Source organism: Pseudophryne corroboree, chromosome 11 (assembly GCF_028390025.1).
Source record: "Pseudophryne corroboree isolate aPseCor3 chromosome 11, aPseCor3.hap2, whole genome shotgun sequence".
NCBI lineage: Eukaryota > Metazoa > Chordata > Amphibia > Anura > Myobatrachidae > Pseudophryne > Pseudophryne corroboree.
The window spans coordinates 261184603-261198892 of NC_086454.1; positions in this window are offsets into that span (position 1 = coordinate 261184603).

Sequence of the window (14290 nt, forward strand, 5' to 3'; positions counted from 1 at the left end):
TGAAAAAATTAGCTCCACCTACTGTATGGACCTTCTAAAATGTGTCAGTTAGTAATGAATACATCTGTGCACTTGCTGGTTTACCTGCAAAACATGCACTGTGTGGGGTCCTGAGGACCAAGTTTGAGAACCACTGCATTAGACCATGCAGTAGTGCCCTTTCCTTATGTTACACCAGAAAATATTGTAGTACACCTTATACACATACAGTACAGTAATGCCACACATTAGTAATGCATTTCATATTTAAATTTTCTGATTTAATTTCATAGAGCCGCAGTCACTCACAGAATATAGGCATGTACTGTAGCATCTCATTTTATTCTGCAGAAGCTGATTATTCCCGTTTGGCTAGTTTGCCGCCTCTGTACAGTATATCACAATAGAAAAAAGTTATAGTGTCAGTGAAAAAAGCACCTCATGACAGATACTGTACACAAGCTCATGTCTAAATACTGTATACTGTAAGCAGTGACATTAAGGGGTACAGTACTGTATATGCAATTGCAGTCGAATTCCGGAAGGAATACGGAAAAAATGGACACGGGATCCCCCATCTTTTTAGAACCAGCACCGGGCTCTGCGCCTGGTCCTGGTGCAAAAAATAAGGGGGACAAAAAAAGCGTAGGGGTTCCCCATATTTTTTGAATCAGCACTGGGCTCCACTAGCTGGACAGATAATGCACAGCCGGGGGAGACTTTTATACAGGTCCCTGCGGCCATGGAATTAAATACCCAACTAGTCACACCTGGCCGGAGTACCCTGGAGGAGTGGGGGCCCCTTAAATCAAGGGGACCCCCCTCCAGCCACTCGATTATCTCTATCACCCCTGTGTATTGTAGCTAGGGGATTGTGACGCTCCTTCAGCATTGCCCCGTAGCCTGCAAAATCTGTGCTGTTATTTGCTCCATAGCTGAGTGCCTCCTAGGAGCTACTGTAGGAGTCACAGGCGGTAGCCATTTCAATTGAGTCTGCCCTGCTATAGAATTGTACAGGTATGTGTACATTACCGTACGGTGCATAGAACCTTTACAGTAGAAACTCTCCTGCAGCTTTGGCCTGCTTTACTGTATGTACTGTAAAACTTGTGTTTTGTCAGTTTGCTATGCGACCGAGCCCGGTGTAACGTACTGTACAGTACTGTAATGTGCATAGACCTCGCTTACAGTATCTCTGTGTATTTTGGCTAGGGGATTGTGACGCTCCTTCAGCATCGCCCCGTAGCCTGCACAGCTTATGCCATTTCTCATTCCATACCCAACTGCTGCCTGCCACGAGGTGGGGGTTCAGGAGGTGGGGGTTCATGGGTAGTGGTCGTTTTGACAGTGTGCTATGCGATTGAGTCCGGTGTACCGTAATACTGTATGCAATCCTACAGTAGCTTATCCCTCCCCTGTGTATTTTGGCTAGGGGATTGTGACGCTCCTTCAGCATTGCCCCATAACCTGCACAAGGGTTCAGGGGCGGCGGCCATTTTGCCAGTGTGCTACAGTATGTCATCGAGTCCGGTGTACCATAATATGCATACTGTGTATTTTAGCTAGGGGATTGTGACGCTCATTCAGCATTGCCCCATAGTCTGTACAATCTGGACTATTACTTGCTCCGTAGCCTAGGGCCTCTGTGGGGCAAGGAGTCATAGGTGGTAGCCATTTCTATTCAGTCTGCCCAGCTACAGAATTGTATGTGTACTGTGTACGGAGCATAGTACCTTAACCTGCATAGAACCTGCAGATTATGGTACACCGGACTCGATCGCATAGAACCGCTCATGCAGCTACTGTATGCCCTGGTTTGCAGTATGTGAATAAAAAAAATAATAAAGTGTCTGAAAAAAACTACAGTAACATGCATTCGTACAGTACTTAAGGAATCGAACCCTGGACTCTGAGTATAGGAAGCGAAACACTTCACCACTTCGCCGCAGACAAATGTATAAATCCGTTGGTTTTGATTATGCTGTAATGGCTACGGGATTAGGACGATAACACTGTAGAAAATTCCTAATCTTGAGAGGCAATAGTGAACTTGTAACACACATCCATTTGCGACAGTGTACACTACTGGTTTTACAGTACTGTGTTTTGTCTGCGGGACTTGCACGCTCACATACAGTATTCATAAAGTATTGTAGATGGATCATATACTGTATGCTGTACTACTGTATTTGCGTCGGTGTCGTACTGTATATACTGTACAGTACTGTATTAAATAATGCAGCGTAATGAGTACAGTATTTGCTGTATGCAGCGTAATGAGACGCCTTAGTAAAGTAGTCCTTATTATGTATGTCAGTATTGTATTTTACGGGAGACCACACGCATGCGCAGTGGTGATTGTAAAAAGCGACATCTGGTGGCTGATCGCAGGTATTACACGTAAAGGTAACGCCAAACGTCAAATGTCTGTCTCCGTGCGATTAGATAGCCTCTCTGTGGCTAGGCGCGCCTCGCTACGCCACAGTACGCTGCGTATGGTCGAACGGGACAACCGCCGCGGCCACTCAAGATAAAGGTGGCTACATCTGTATGATAAAAATGTGTGACTTAACAAACAGGAGATGTGCTTATCTTGGCAACACCTTTCTGAATGTATTAAACTGAATTCCAAGATTTATTACTTCTGCATCATAAAATACTTAAGATTATGTGAACCAATATTACTATGTGGTACTAAAAGTAATTACATTTACACTGTTGTCAGATGTCAGAATTTGTATGAGATATGAGTACTGCAGTGATCTTAAAATATCTCTGCAATGGATTCGGTATGATTTTCCGACAGTCAGGATCCCGGCGCTCAAAAGACTGACGCTAGATTCCCAACAATCAGAATCCCAATTGCAGCACATCGAGTCCCCTTGCTGCGCTCGCCACGCTCCGGGGTTTGGTGGCTCAGTAGTGATCTTAAAGCCCTCACCACTTTTTGACACATTTCATGAGAATCTCACTCGCATCCAGTGAATACATTGGTGATTGCTGAACATTGGGAAATATTTAAATTGTTTGCTTGCACATTATTGGCTGACCTTAATACTAAATAGACTTAATTGTATAAAAAATGGCAAACCTTGTACAATTAACTCTAATTCGACCAGATAATTTGATAGATTGATAATTTATGGGATATTTTATTTTATTTTTAGACTGATCTCATACCTCCCAACATGACCCTCTCCAGGAGGGACAGAATGGACTTTTCTCTTAATGTGTGATAGTCTGCACCTGTTTTGAGCAAGTTAATAGATAAAAATAGGCGTTTCACCTAGTGATGAGCGGGTTCAGTTTCTCGGAAACCGACCCACCCGAACTTCAGCCTTTTTACACGGGTCCGAGGCAGGTTCGAACCTTCCCGCCTTGCTCGGCTAACCCGAGCGTGCCCGAACGTCATCATCCCGCTGTCGGATTCTCGCGAGATTCGGATTCTATATAAGCAGCCGCGCGTCGCCACCATTTTCACACGTGCATTGAGATTGATAGGGAGAGGACGTGGCTGGCGTCCTCTCCGTTATAGTAGAAAAGACTGAGTGACTTAGTTATAATTGTGGGGAGGATTGGGGACGGGAAGCAGCTGTTAGGGAGTACAGTGCAGGGTTTTGATTATAATACCACCAGTGAGTTTAATCCGTTGTTTCTCTGCCTGAAAAAAAAACTCTCCACCATATCTGTGCTCACTCAGTGTGCTGCACTGCTGCATGATATATCTGTGCTGAGTGCACTGCTCACACTGCCTAATTGTGGGGACTGGGGAGCAGATATAGCAGGAGTACAGTGCACAGTTTTGCTGACAGTGACCACCAGTCCAGTATACGTTTGTCTGCCTGAAAAACACTCCTGTGGTGGCTTTTTTTTTTCTTCATACTACTAGTTTAGCAGTCTGCTGAAAGTGTCCACCAGGTCCGTTATTATTATACAGTATATTATATATATATATATATATATATATATATAGCAGTACGGTAGGCCACGGCTGTACCTACCTCTGTGTCGTCAGTGCACTCGTCGTCCATAAGTAATATAATACTATACTATCCATCCATCTACATTGTATACCTGTGGTGGCTTTTTTTTTCTTCATACTAGTTTAGCAGTCTGCTGACAGTGTCCACCAGGTCCGTTATTATTATTATACAGTATATTATATATATATATATATAGCAGTACGGTAGGCCACGGCTGTACCTACCTCTGTGTCGTCAGTGCACTCGTCGTCCATAAGTAATATAATACTATACTATCCATCCATCTACATTGTATACCTGTGGTGGCTTTTTTTTATTCATACTAGTTTAGCAGTCTGCTGACAGTGTCCACCAGGTCCGTTATTATTATACAGTATATTATATATATATAAATAGCAGTACGGTAGGCCACGGCTGTACCTACCTCTTTGTCGTCAGTGCACTCGTCGTCCATAAGTAATATAATACTATACTATCCATCCATCTACATTGTATACCTGTGGTGGCTTTTTTTTTCTTCATACTAGTTTAGCAGTCTGCTGACAGTGTCCACCAGGTCCGTTATTATTATACAGTATATATATATATATATATATATATATATATATATATATAGCAGTACGGTAGGTCACGGCTGTACCTACCTCTGTGTCGTCAGTGCACTCGTCGTCCATAAGTAATATAATACTATACTATCCATCCATCTACATTGTATACCTGTGGTGGCTTTTTTTTTTATTCATACTAGTTTAGCAGTCTGCTGACAGTGTCCACCAGGTCCGTTATTATTATACAGTATATTATATATATATAAATAGCAGTACGGTAGGCCACGGCTGTACCTACCTCTTTGTCGTCAGTGCACTCGTCGTCCATAAGTAATATAATACTATACTATCCATCCATCTACATTGTATACCTGTGGTGGCTTTTTTCTTCTTCATACTAGTTTAGCAGTCTGCTGACAGTGTCCACCAGGTCCGTTATTATTATACAGTATATATATATATATATATATATATATATATAGCAGTACGGTAGGCCACGGCTGTACCTACCTCTGTGTCGTCAGTGCACTCGTCCTCCATAAGTAATATAATACTATACTATCCATCCATCTACATTGTATACCTGTGGTGGCTTTTTTTTTCTTCATACTAGTTTAGCAGTCTGCTGACAGTGTCCACCAGGTCCGTTATTATTATACAGTATAATATATATATATATATATATATATATATATAGTAGTACGGTAGGCCACGGCTGTACCTACCTCTGTGTCGTCAGTGCACTCGTCCTCCATAAGTAATATAATACTATACTATCCATCCATCTACATTGTATACCTGTGGTGGCTTTTTTTTTCTTCATACTAGTTTAGCAGTCTGCTGACAGTGTCCACCAGGTCCGTTATTATTATACAGTATATTATATATATATATATATATATATATATATAGCAGTACGGTAGGCCACGGCTGTACCTACTACTGTGTCGTCAGTGCACTCGTCCTCCATAAGTAATATAATACTATACTATCCATCCATCTACATTGTATACCTGCGGTGGCTTTTTTTTTCTTCATACTAGTTTAGCAGTCTGCTGACAGTGTCCACCAGGTCCGTTATTATTATACAGTATATTATATATATATATAGCAGTACGGTAGGCCACGGCTGTACCTACCTCTGTGTCGTCAGTGCACTCGTCGTCCATAAGTAATATAATACTATACTATCCATCCATCTACATTGTATACCTGTGGTGGCTTTTTTTTTCTTCATACTAGTTTAGCAGTCTGCTGACAGTGTCCACCAGGTCCGTTATTATTATACAGTATATTATATATATATATATATATATATATAGCAGTACGGTAGGCCACGGCTGTACCTACCTCTGTGTCGTCAGTGCACTCGTCGTCCATAAGTAATATAATACTATACTATCCATCCATCTACATTGTATACCTGTGGTGGCTTTTTTTTTCTTCATACTAGTTTAGCAGTCTGCTGACAGTGTCCACCAGGTCCGTTATTATTATACAGTATATTATATATATATATATATATATATATATATATATATATATATATATATATAGCAGTACGGTAGGCCACGGCTGTACCTACCTCTGTGTCGTCAGTGCACTCGTCCTCCATAAGTAATATAATACTATACTATCCATCCATCTACATTGTATACCTGTGGTGGCTTTTTTTTTCTTCATACTAGTTTAGCAGTCTGCTGACAGTGTCCACCAGGTCCGTTATTATTATACAGTATATTATATATATATATATATATATATATATATATATATATATAGCAGTACGGTAGGCCACGGCTGTACCTACCTCTGTGTCGTCAGTGCACTCGTCGTCCATAAGTAATATAATACTATACTATCCATCCATCTACATTGTATATCTGTGGTGGCTTTTTTTTTCTTCATACTAGTTTAGCCGTCTGCTGACAGTGTCCACCAGGTCCATTATTATTATACAGTATATTATATATATATATATATATATAGCAGTACGGTAGGCCACGGCTGTACCTACCTCTGTGTCGTCAGTGCACTCGTCGTCCATAAGTAATATAATACTATACTATCCATCCATCTACATTGTATACCTGTGGTGGCTTTTAGTTGTGCGCATTAAAATATGGAGAACAAAAATGTGGAGGTTAAAAAAATAGGGAAAGATCAAGATCCACTTCCACCTCGTGCTGAAGCTGCTGCCACTAGTCATGGCCGAGACAATGAAATGCCATTAACGTCGTCTGCCAAGGCCGATGCCCAATGTCATAGTACAGAGCATGTAAAATCCAAAACACAAAAGTTCAGTAAAATGACCCAAAAATCAAAATTAAAAGCGTCGGAGGAGAAGCGTAAACTTGCCAATATGCCATTTACGACACAGAGTGGCAAGGAACGGCTGAGGCCCTGGCCTATGTTCATGGCTAGTGGTTCAGCTTCACATGAGGATGGAAGCACTCATCCTCTCGCTAGAAAAAAGAAAAGACTTAAGCTGGCAAAAGCACAGCAAAGAACTGTGCGTTCTTCGAAATCACAAATCCCCAAGGAGAGTCCAATTGTGTCGGTTGCGATGCCTGACCTTCCCAACACTGGACGGGAAGAGCTTGCGCCTTCCACCATTTGCACGCCCCCTGCAAGTGCTGGAAGGAGCACCCGCAGTCCAGTTCCTGATAGTCAAATTAAAGATGTCAGTGTTGAAGTACACCAGGATGAGGATATGGGTGTTGCTGGCGCTGGGGAGGAAATTGACAAGGAGGATTCTGATGGTGATGTGGTTTGTTTAAGTCAGGCACCCGGGGAGACACCTGTTGTCCGTGGGAGGAAAATGGCCATTGACATGCCTGGTCAAAATACAAAAAAAATCAGCTCTTCAGTGTGGAATTATTTCAACAGAAATGCGGACAACTGGTGTCAAGCCGTGTGTTGCCTTTGTCAAGCTGTAATAAGTAGGGGTAAGGACGTTAACCACCTCGGAACATCCTCCCTTAAACGTCACCTGCAGCGCATTCATAATAAGTCAGTGACAAGTTCAAAAACTTTGGGCGACAGCGGAAGCAGTCCACTGACCAGTAAATCCCTTCCTCTTGTAACCAATCTCCCGCAAACCACACCACCAACTCCCTCAGTGTCAATTTCCTCCTTACCCAGGAAAGCCAATAGTCCTGCAGGCCATGTCACTGGCAAGTCTGACGAGTCCTCTCCTGCCTGGGATTCCTCCGATGCATCCTTGAGTGTAACGCCTACTGCTGCTGGCGCTGCAGTTGTTGCTGCTGGGAGTCGATCGTCATCCCAGAGGGGAAGTCGGAAGACCACTTGTACTAGTTCCAGTAAGCAATTGACTGTCCAATAGTCCTTTGCGAGGAAGATGAAATATCACAGCAGTCATCCTGTTGCAAAGTGGATAACTCAGTCCTTGACAACTATGTTGGTGTTAGACGTGCGTCCAGTATCCGCCGTTAGTTCACGGGGAACTAGAGAATTGCTTGAGGTAGTGTGCCCCCATTACCAAATACGATCTAGGTTCCACTTCTCTAGGCAGGCGATACCGAGAATGTACACGGACGTCAGAAAAAGACTCACCAGTGTCCTAAAAAATGCAGTTGTACCCAATGTCCACTTAACCACGGACATGTGGACAAGTGGAGCAGGGCAGACTCAGGACTATATGACTGTGACAGCCCACTGGGTAGATGTATTGCCTCCCGCTGCAAGAACAGCAGCGGCGGCACCAGTAGCAGCATCTCGCAAACGCCAACTCGTTCCTAGGCAGGCTACGCTTTGTATCACCGCTTTCCAGAATACGCACACAGCTGAAAACCTCTTACGGCAACTGAGGAAGATCATCGCAGAATGGCTTACCCCAATTGGACTCTCCTGGGGATTTGTGGCATCGGACAACGCCAGCAATATTGTGCATGCATTACAACTGGGCAAATTCCAGCACGTCCCATGTTTTGCACATACCTTGAATTTGGTGGTGCAGAATTATTTAAAAAACGACAGGGGCGTGCAAGAGATGCTGTCGGTGGCCAGAAGAATTGCGGGCCACTTTCGGCGTACAGGCACCGCGTACAGAAGACTGGAGCACCACCAAAAAACCCTGAACCTGCCCTGCCATCATCTGAAGCAAGAGGTGGTAACGAGGTGGAATTCAACCCTCTATATGCTTCAGAGGATGGAGGAGCAGCAAAAGGCCATTCAAGCCTATACATCTGCCCACGATATAGGCAAAGGAGGTGGAATGCACCTGTCTCAAGCGCAGTGGAGAATGATTTCAACGTTGTGCAAGGTTCTGCAACCTTTTGAACTTGCCACACGTGAAGTCAGTTCAGACACTGCCAGCCTGAGTCAGGTCATTCCCCTCATCAGGCTTTTGCAGAAGAAGCTGGAGGCATTGAAGGAGGAGCTAAAACAGAGTGATTCCGCTAGGCATGTGGGACTTGTGGATGGAGCCCTTCATTCGCTTAACCAGGATTCACGTGTGGTCAATCTGTTGAAATCAGAGCACTACATTTTGGCCACCGTGCTCGATCCTAGATTTAAAACCTACGTTGGATCTCTCTTTCCGGCAGACACAAGTCTGCAGAGGTTCAAAGACCTGCTGGTGAGAAAATTGTCAAGTCAAGCGGAACGCGACCCGTCAACATCTCCTCCTTCATATTCTCCCGCAACTGGGGGTGCGAGGAAAAGGCTACGAATTCCGAGGCCCACCCGCTGGCGGTGATGCAGGGCAGTCTGGAGCGACTGCTGATGCTGACATCTGGTCCGGACTGAAGGACCTGCCAACGATTACTGACATGTCGTCTACTGTCACTGCATATGATTCTCTCACCATTGAAAGAATGGTGGAGGATTATATGAGTGACCGCATCAAAGTAGGCACGTCAGACAGTCCGTACGTATACTGGCAGGAAAAAGAGGCAATTTGGAGGCCCTTGCACAAACTGGCTTTATTCTACCTAAGTTGCCCTCCCTCCAGTGTGTACTCCGAAAGAGTGTTTAGTGCCGCCGCTCACCTTGTCAGCAATCGGCGTACAAGGTTACTTCCAGAAAATGTGGAGAAGATGATGTTCATTAAAATGAATTATAATCAATTCCTCCATGGAGACATTCACCAGCAGCAATTGCCTCCAGAAAGTACACGGGGACCTGAGATGGTGGATTCCAGTGGGGACGAATTAATAATCTGTGAGGAGGGGGATGTACACAGTGAAAGGGGTGAGGAATCGGACGATGAGGAGGAGGTGGACATCTTGCCTCTGTAGAGCCAGTTTGTGCAAGGAGAGATTGATTGCTTCTTTTTTGGTGGGGGCCCAAACCAACCAGTCATTTCAGTCACAGTCGTGTGGCAGACCCTGTCGCTGAAATGATGGGTTCGTTAAAGTGTGCATGTCCTGTTTATACAACATAAGGGTGGGTGGGAGGGCCCAAGGACAATTCCATCTTGCACCTCTCTTTTCTTTCATTTTTCTTTGCATCATGTGCTGTTTGGGGAGTATTTTTTTGAAGGGCCATCCTGCGTGACACTGCAGTGCCACTCCTAGATGGGCCAGGTGTTTGTGTCGGCCACTTGTGTCGCTTAGCTTAGTCACACAGCGACCTTGGTGCGCCTCTTTTTTTCTTTGCGTCATGTGCTGTTTGGGAAATATTTTTTTCAAGTGCCATCCTGTCTGACACTGCAGTGCCACTCCTAGGTGGGCCAGGTGTTTGTGTCGGCCACTTGGGTCGCTTAGCTTAGTCACACAGCTACCTCGGTGCAAATTTTAGGACTAAAAATAATATTGTGAGGTGTGAGGTGTTCAGAATAGACTGAAAATGAGTGGAAATTGTGGTTATTAAGGTTAATAATACTATGGGATCAAAATGACCCCCAAATTCTATGATTTAAGCTGTTTTTTACGTTTTTTTGAAAAAAACACCCGAATCCAAAACACACCCGAATCCGACAAAAAAAATTCGGTGAGGTTTTGCCAAAACGCGTTCGAACCCAAAACACGGCCGCGGAACCGAACCCGAAACCAAAACACAAAACCCGAAAAATTTCCGGTGCACATCACTAGTTTCACCACAGGTGATGGCAATCATAAATTAAGAGGGAAGTCCAGGAGCAGAGCATTCTGTCCCTCCTGGAGAGGGTCATGTTGGGAGGTATGTGATCTACATGTGGATCTGCGGGACAGCTTTTGATGCATATATTATTACAGACATTAGCTTTTATTTATTGGTAGCATATTCCCATGTGCGTTACATTTGTAATCTCTGCTGGCAGTGTAAGTATAATTGCTGTTAGTACAATATAGTAATGTTGGTTTTACACTGCGTTTGTTACCTGAAACTGGGCGGATGAGCCCCAAGTACAGGAATATAATGCTGGAGTGGGAACGGAGTTCAGCGGCAAAGCCCTACAGAACCCTGACTCCGTTGTTCCACCCGCGTGGTCAGTCTATGCCTGTGAGACTATGTTTGCTTGGGCCCACGGCAGCCGCATTTGAAGGGCGGATTATGCCCAACTCCGATGCCCCCTGGTCTTAGTTGGAGACAAGGCGTAAACTGAGATTGGGCAATAACAAGGGGAACCTCTAACTAAACAGAAACCCGAGTAAGGGGCAACTACAGAACTCAAACAAAAGTATGTGTGGCACAGCCGCCAGGACAAACTACAACAAATGAAATGCTGTCCACACGCCGACACAATACTACTGTCTACCGGCGATGACAGCATACATAGAACCCTCTGCAGAAAATCCAAAGCAAATATAACGGACAGATAAGGCCAAGGCCGTAAGGTGCGGCAAGGCCGCTACTCACGAAACTGGTGTGAATACAGGCGGATGGACAAGAACCCCCAAAGCTGCAGACACAGACTCACAGAACCGGAGGGCAGGCAGGATTCCGACAACAGGCTGGAGGACACCCAGACACAGGATAACTGGATCAGGAACAAGCAATACCACAGGACTTATGGATCAAAGGTTGACAGAATCACTGGGTTTCAGGACAGGACTGCTCCAGGGCAGGAAGCAGCTCACAAGAAGCTCCAGACTCTGACAGAACCGAATACACAGGATTCCAGTATCAGACAGGGCCAGGACACAGATGCAATACTGGACAAGACACTAATCAGGAACATACAGGTATCTTAACAGAACGTCTATCACCAGCTCAGAACTGCATAGCTAGCTAGGTAATAAGGGAACACGCCCCAATCAGGATGGCTGGAAGCCAGGAACAAGATAATGACCAGAATAGCTGCAGGTGAGAGTAACAGACAAGAGCCAGATTGCAGTACAGAGATTCACCACATAATGATCAACTATCTGACAGGTGAGACTAAACACATAGAAACAGGCTGCAATTACACAGACTCACCACTGGTGGCCAACAAGAGTCTTCTAAACCAGTGTAATGGAAATCCTGGCATGCGAACAGAACTATAGTACAAAATACATAAATGGAAAGCAAACAGGAATGAACCACTACTTGTGGTTCATAACAGCGTTATGTATATTGCAGAAGTAATACATCTTTACAACGGAGGATTGGTGAGGAGTCAGTATTATAGCCATATGGTGTTGCCAAAATGAGTACAGCTCCTATATCTTGTGCCACAAATGTATTTCCTCTGTATTTTTATTTTGAAAACCATACAAAATCGTAATGCCAATTTTTTTGGAGATAGTTCACAAATTCCTTTAAAAGCCAAAGTCCCAGTTCAGGTTAATGTATCATCAACTACGGGTTACGTTTATGTGACCCCACCGGTCACAATACTGATGCCGGGATCCCGGCATCTGGAATCCCTATGGTTGGCATGCCGATCAACAGGGGCTATTCCCACTCGTGGGTGTCCACAACATCCATACAACCTGTGGCGAGCGCAGCGAGCCACCGATCCTACTGTGTTGCATGCACAGCAAGCCCGCAAGGGGCTTCGTTCCACTCGCCACCCCGCCGGCCATCTGACAGCAGGAATCTCTTCTCCGGTATTGTGACCTGCGGTCTCCTGATTGCCGGTCACCCATACCCAACGCTCTACTACACCCAGTGGCGGATCCAGGGGGGGGGGCACGCGGGCCCGTGCCCCCTCTGTCATGTCTGGCACTTAAAAAAAACAAACCAGTCCCTTGAAGAAAGAAGCGGCGGCGCAGTTCACTGGCGCCCGCCGCGATGAAGGTCCCAGTGGCAGCGGCAGCAGTAATGAGTCAGAGTGACTCATTACAGTATGCTGCAGGCAGCCGGCTGTAGTAAAGCCAAAAGTCTCTGAGGAGAGGGGAGGCTTTCCCCTTCTCTCTCCTCCCCTCCTCCACGGTCCAGCCACAAGCGACATGCGACTGACCGGCAGCCACTGGTGCTTGGCGGGCCGCACATGAATCAGGCAGGCGACTCGGCAGCACCCGGACTTGGTGGGGCAGCAGCAGCCCTCATGGGCACAAGGTCAGTGAGAGGGCTTCAGGACAGGGAAGTGGGCAGCAGTGCCAGCACTGACTATCTTCTCTGGTGCAGCCACATAAATAGATTCATATATGTATATATGTATGTGTATATGTATGTATATATATATATATATATATAGAAAATATATGTACAGCGCCACTTGTGGGATGAATTCCAAAATTATATAAAACTGATTAAAAGAGAATATCTTTAAAAACACACACACTCCCTTGTTTTAGGTGTCTGCCACCCCCTAAAAATGCAATGCTGGTGGAGTAATGCTAAAAAGTATGGAAAAAGTGGGGGATAGGGGTACCGGCGACATGTGTTGTTTAAAAAGTATGTACTAAAAATACCCTGAATTTATGAGCCAAAAAATATATATATAAAAATATAAAAATTTAATGCAATATAAAAGTTACTAGATAAAAAGTGCAAATTTTCAATAGATACAAATATAAGATAGGAGAATAGACTTAGCTTTTAAAAATAATAGGCAGGGGGTCAGTGCAGGGAACCCAACGCGTTTCGTCACATATGACTTCTTCAAAGGGTAGGGACAGAATGATTCCTTAAGCCTATTTATACCCTTACATACTGGGTAAGGAGTTGTGACATCACAGGTGGTCAGGTGATCCAATCTAAAGGTCACACATAGAAATATACATGATGGTAGTATTAAAACATCACCGCAGTCTGTGGGTGTCATTAGGGGCATATTAGCATCTAAAACGAGTGGTTTATAAGTTCAAAATGTGTATATATACTGTGTGGGAAGGATTAGAACGTTAAATAACGGCACTTCCGCCACACTTCCGGTGACGGAGGCCGCGGGTCACATGACTTCGGGTACTTCCGCCCCACTTCCTGTGCGCGTCTGCGCATGCGCCGGCGGCGAAACTCGGTTTTTGTCTCTATGTCAATACATTCTGTTGTGTCTCCTCAGTCTCTGGTCCTGGTTTTCTCCTCTACGGCGGCCATTTCTTTGTATTGAAAGTCCATAGGAATCAAGGGAGTTGCGGTGGCCATTTTGTTGGAGTTTCAGGAGACCCATATTCATTTCACTTAGAAATATCCATGGCAACGTTTCCATGTAAAAGATAGAAACAAGCAATTGGTAGTGATCCTTATATTGGTGTTTTTTAACATAGAACAACAGTTGTCTATTTCAAAACAACCCATAGGCTAATATTGAATATGTATGTAAGTTATAAATTAATAATACAGTGATCCGCTTGAACTGACTGACAGGGCACTTTCAGGTGAAGCTAAGGTGAGGGGGAGGTGCATATACCATATATGTATACTGCAAATAAATATAGCTGTTTTAAAGGCTTCTATTTCCAGCAC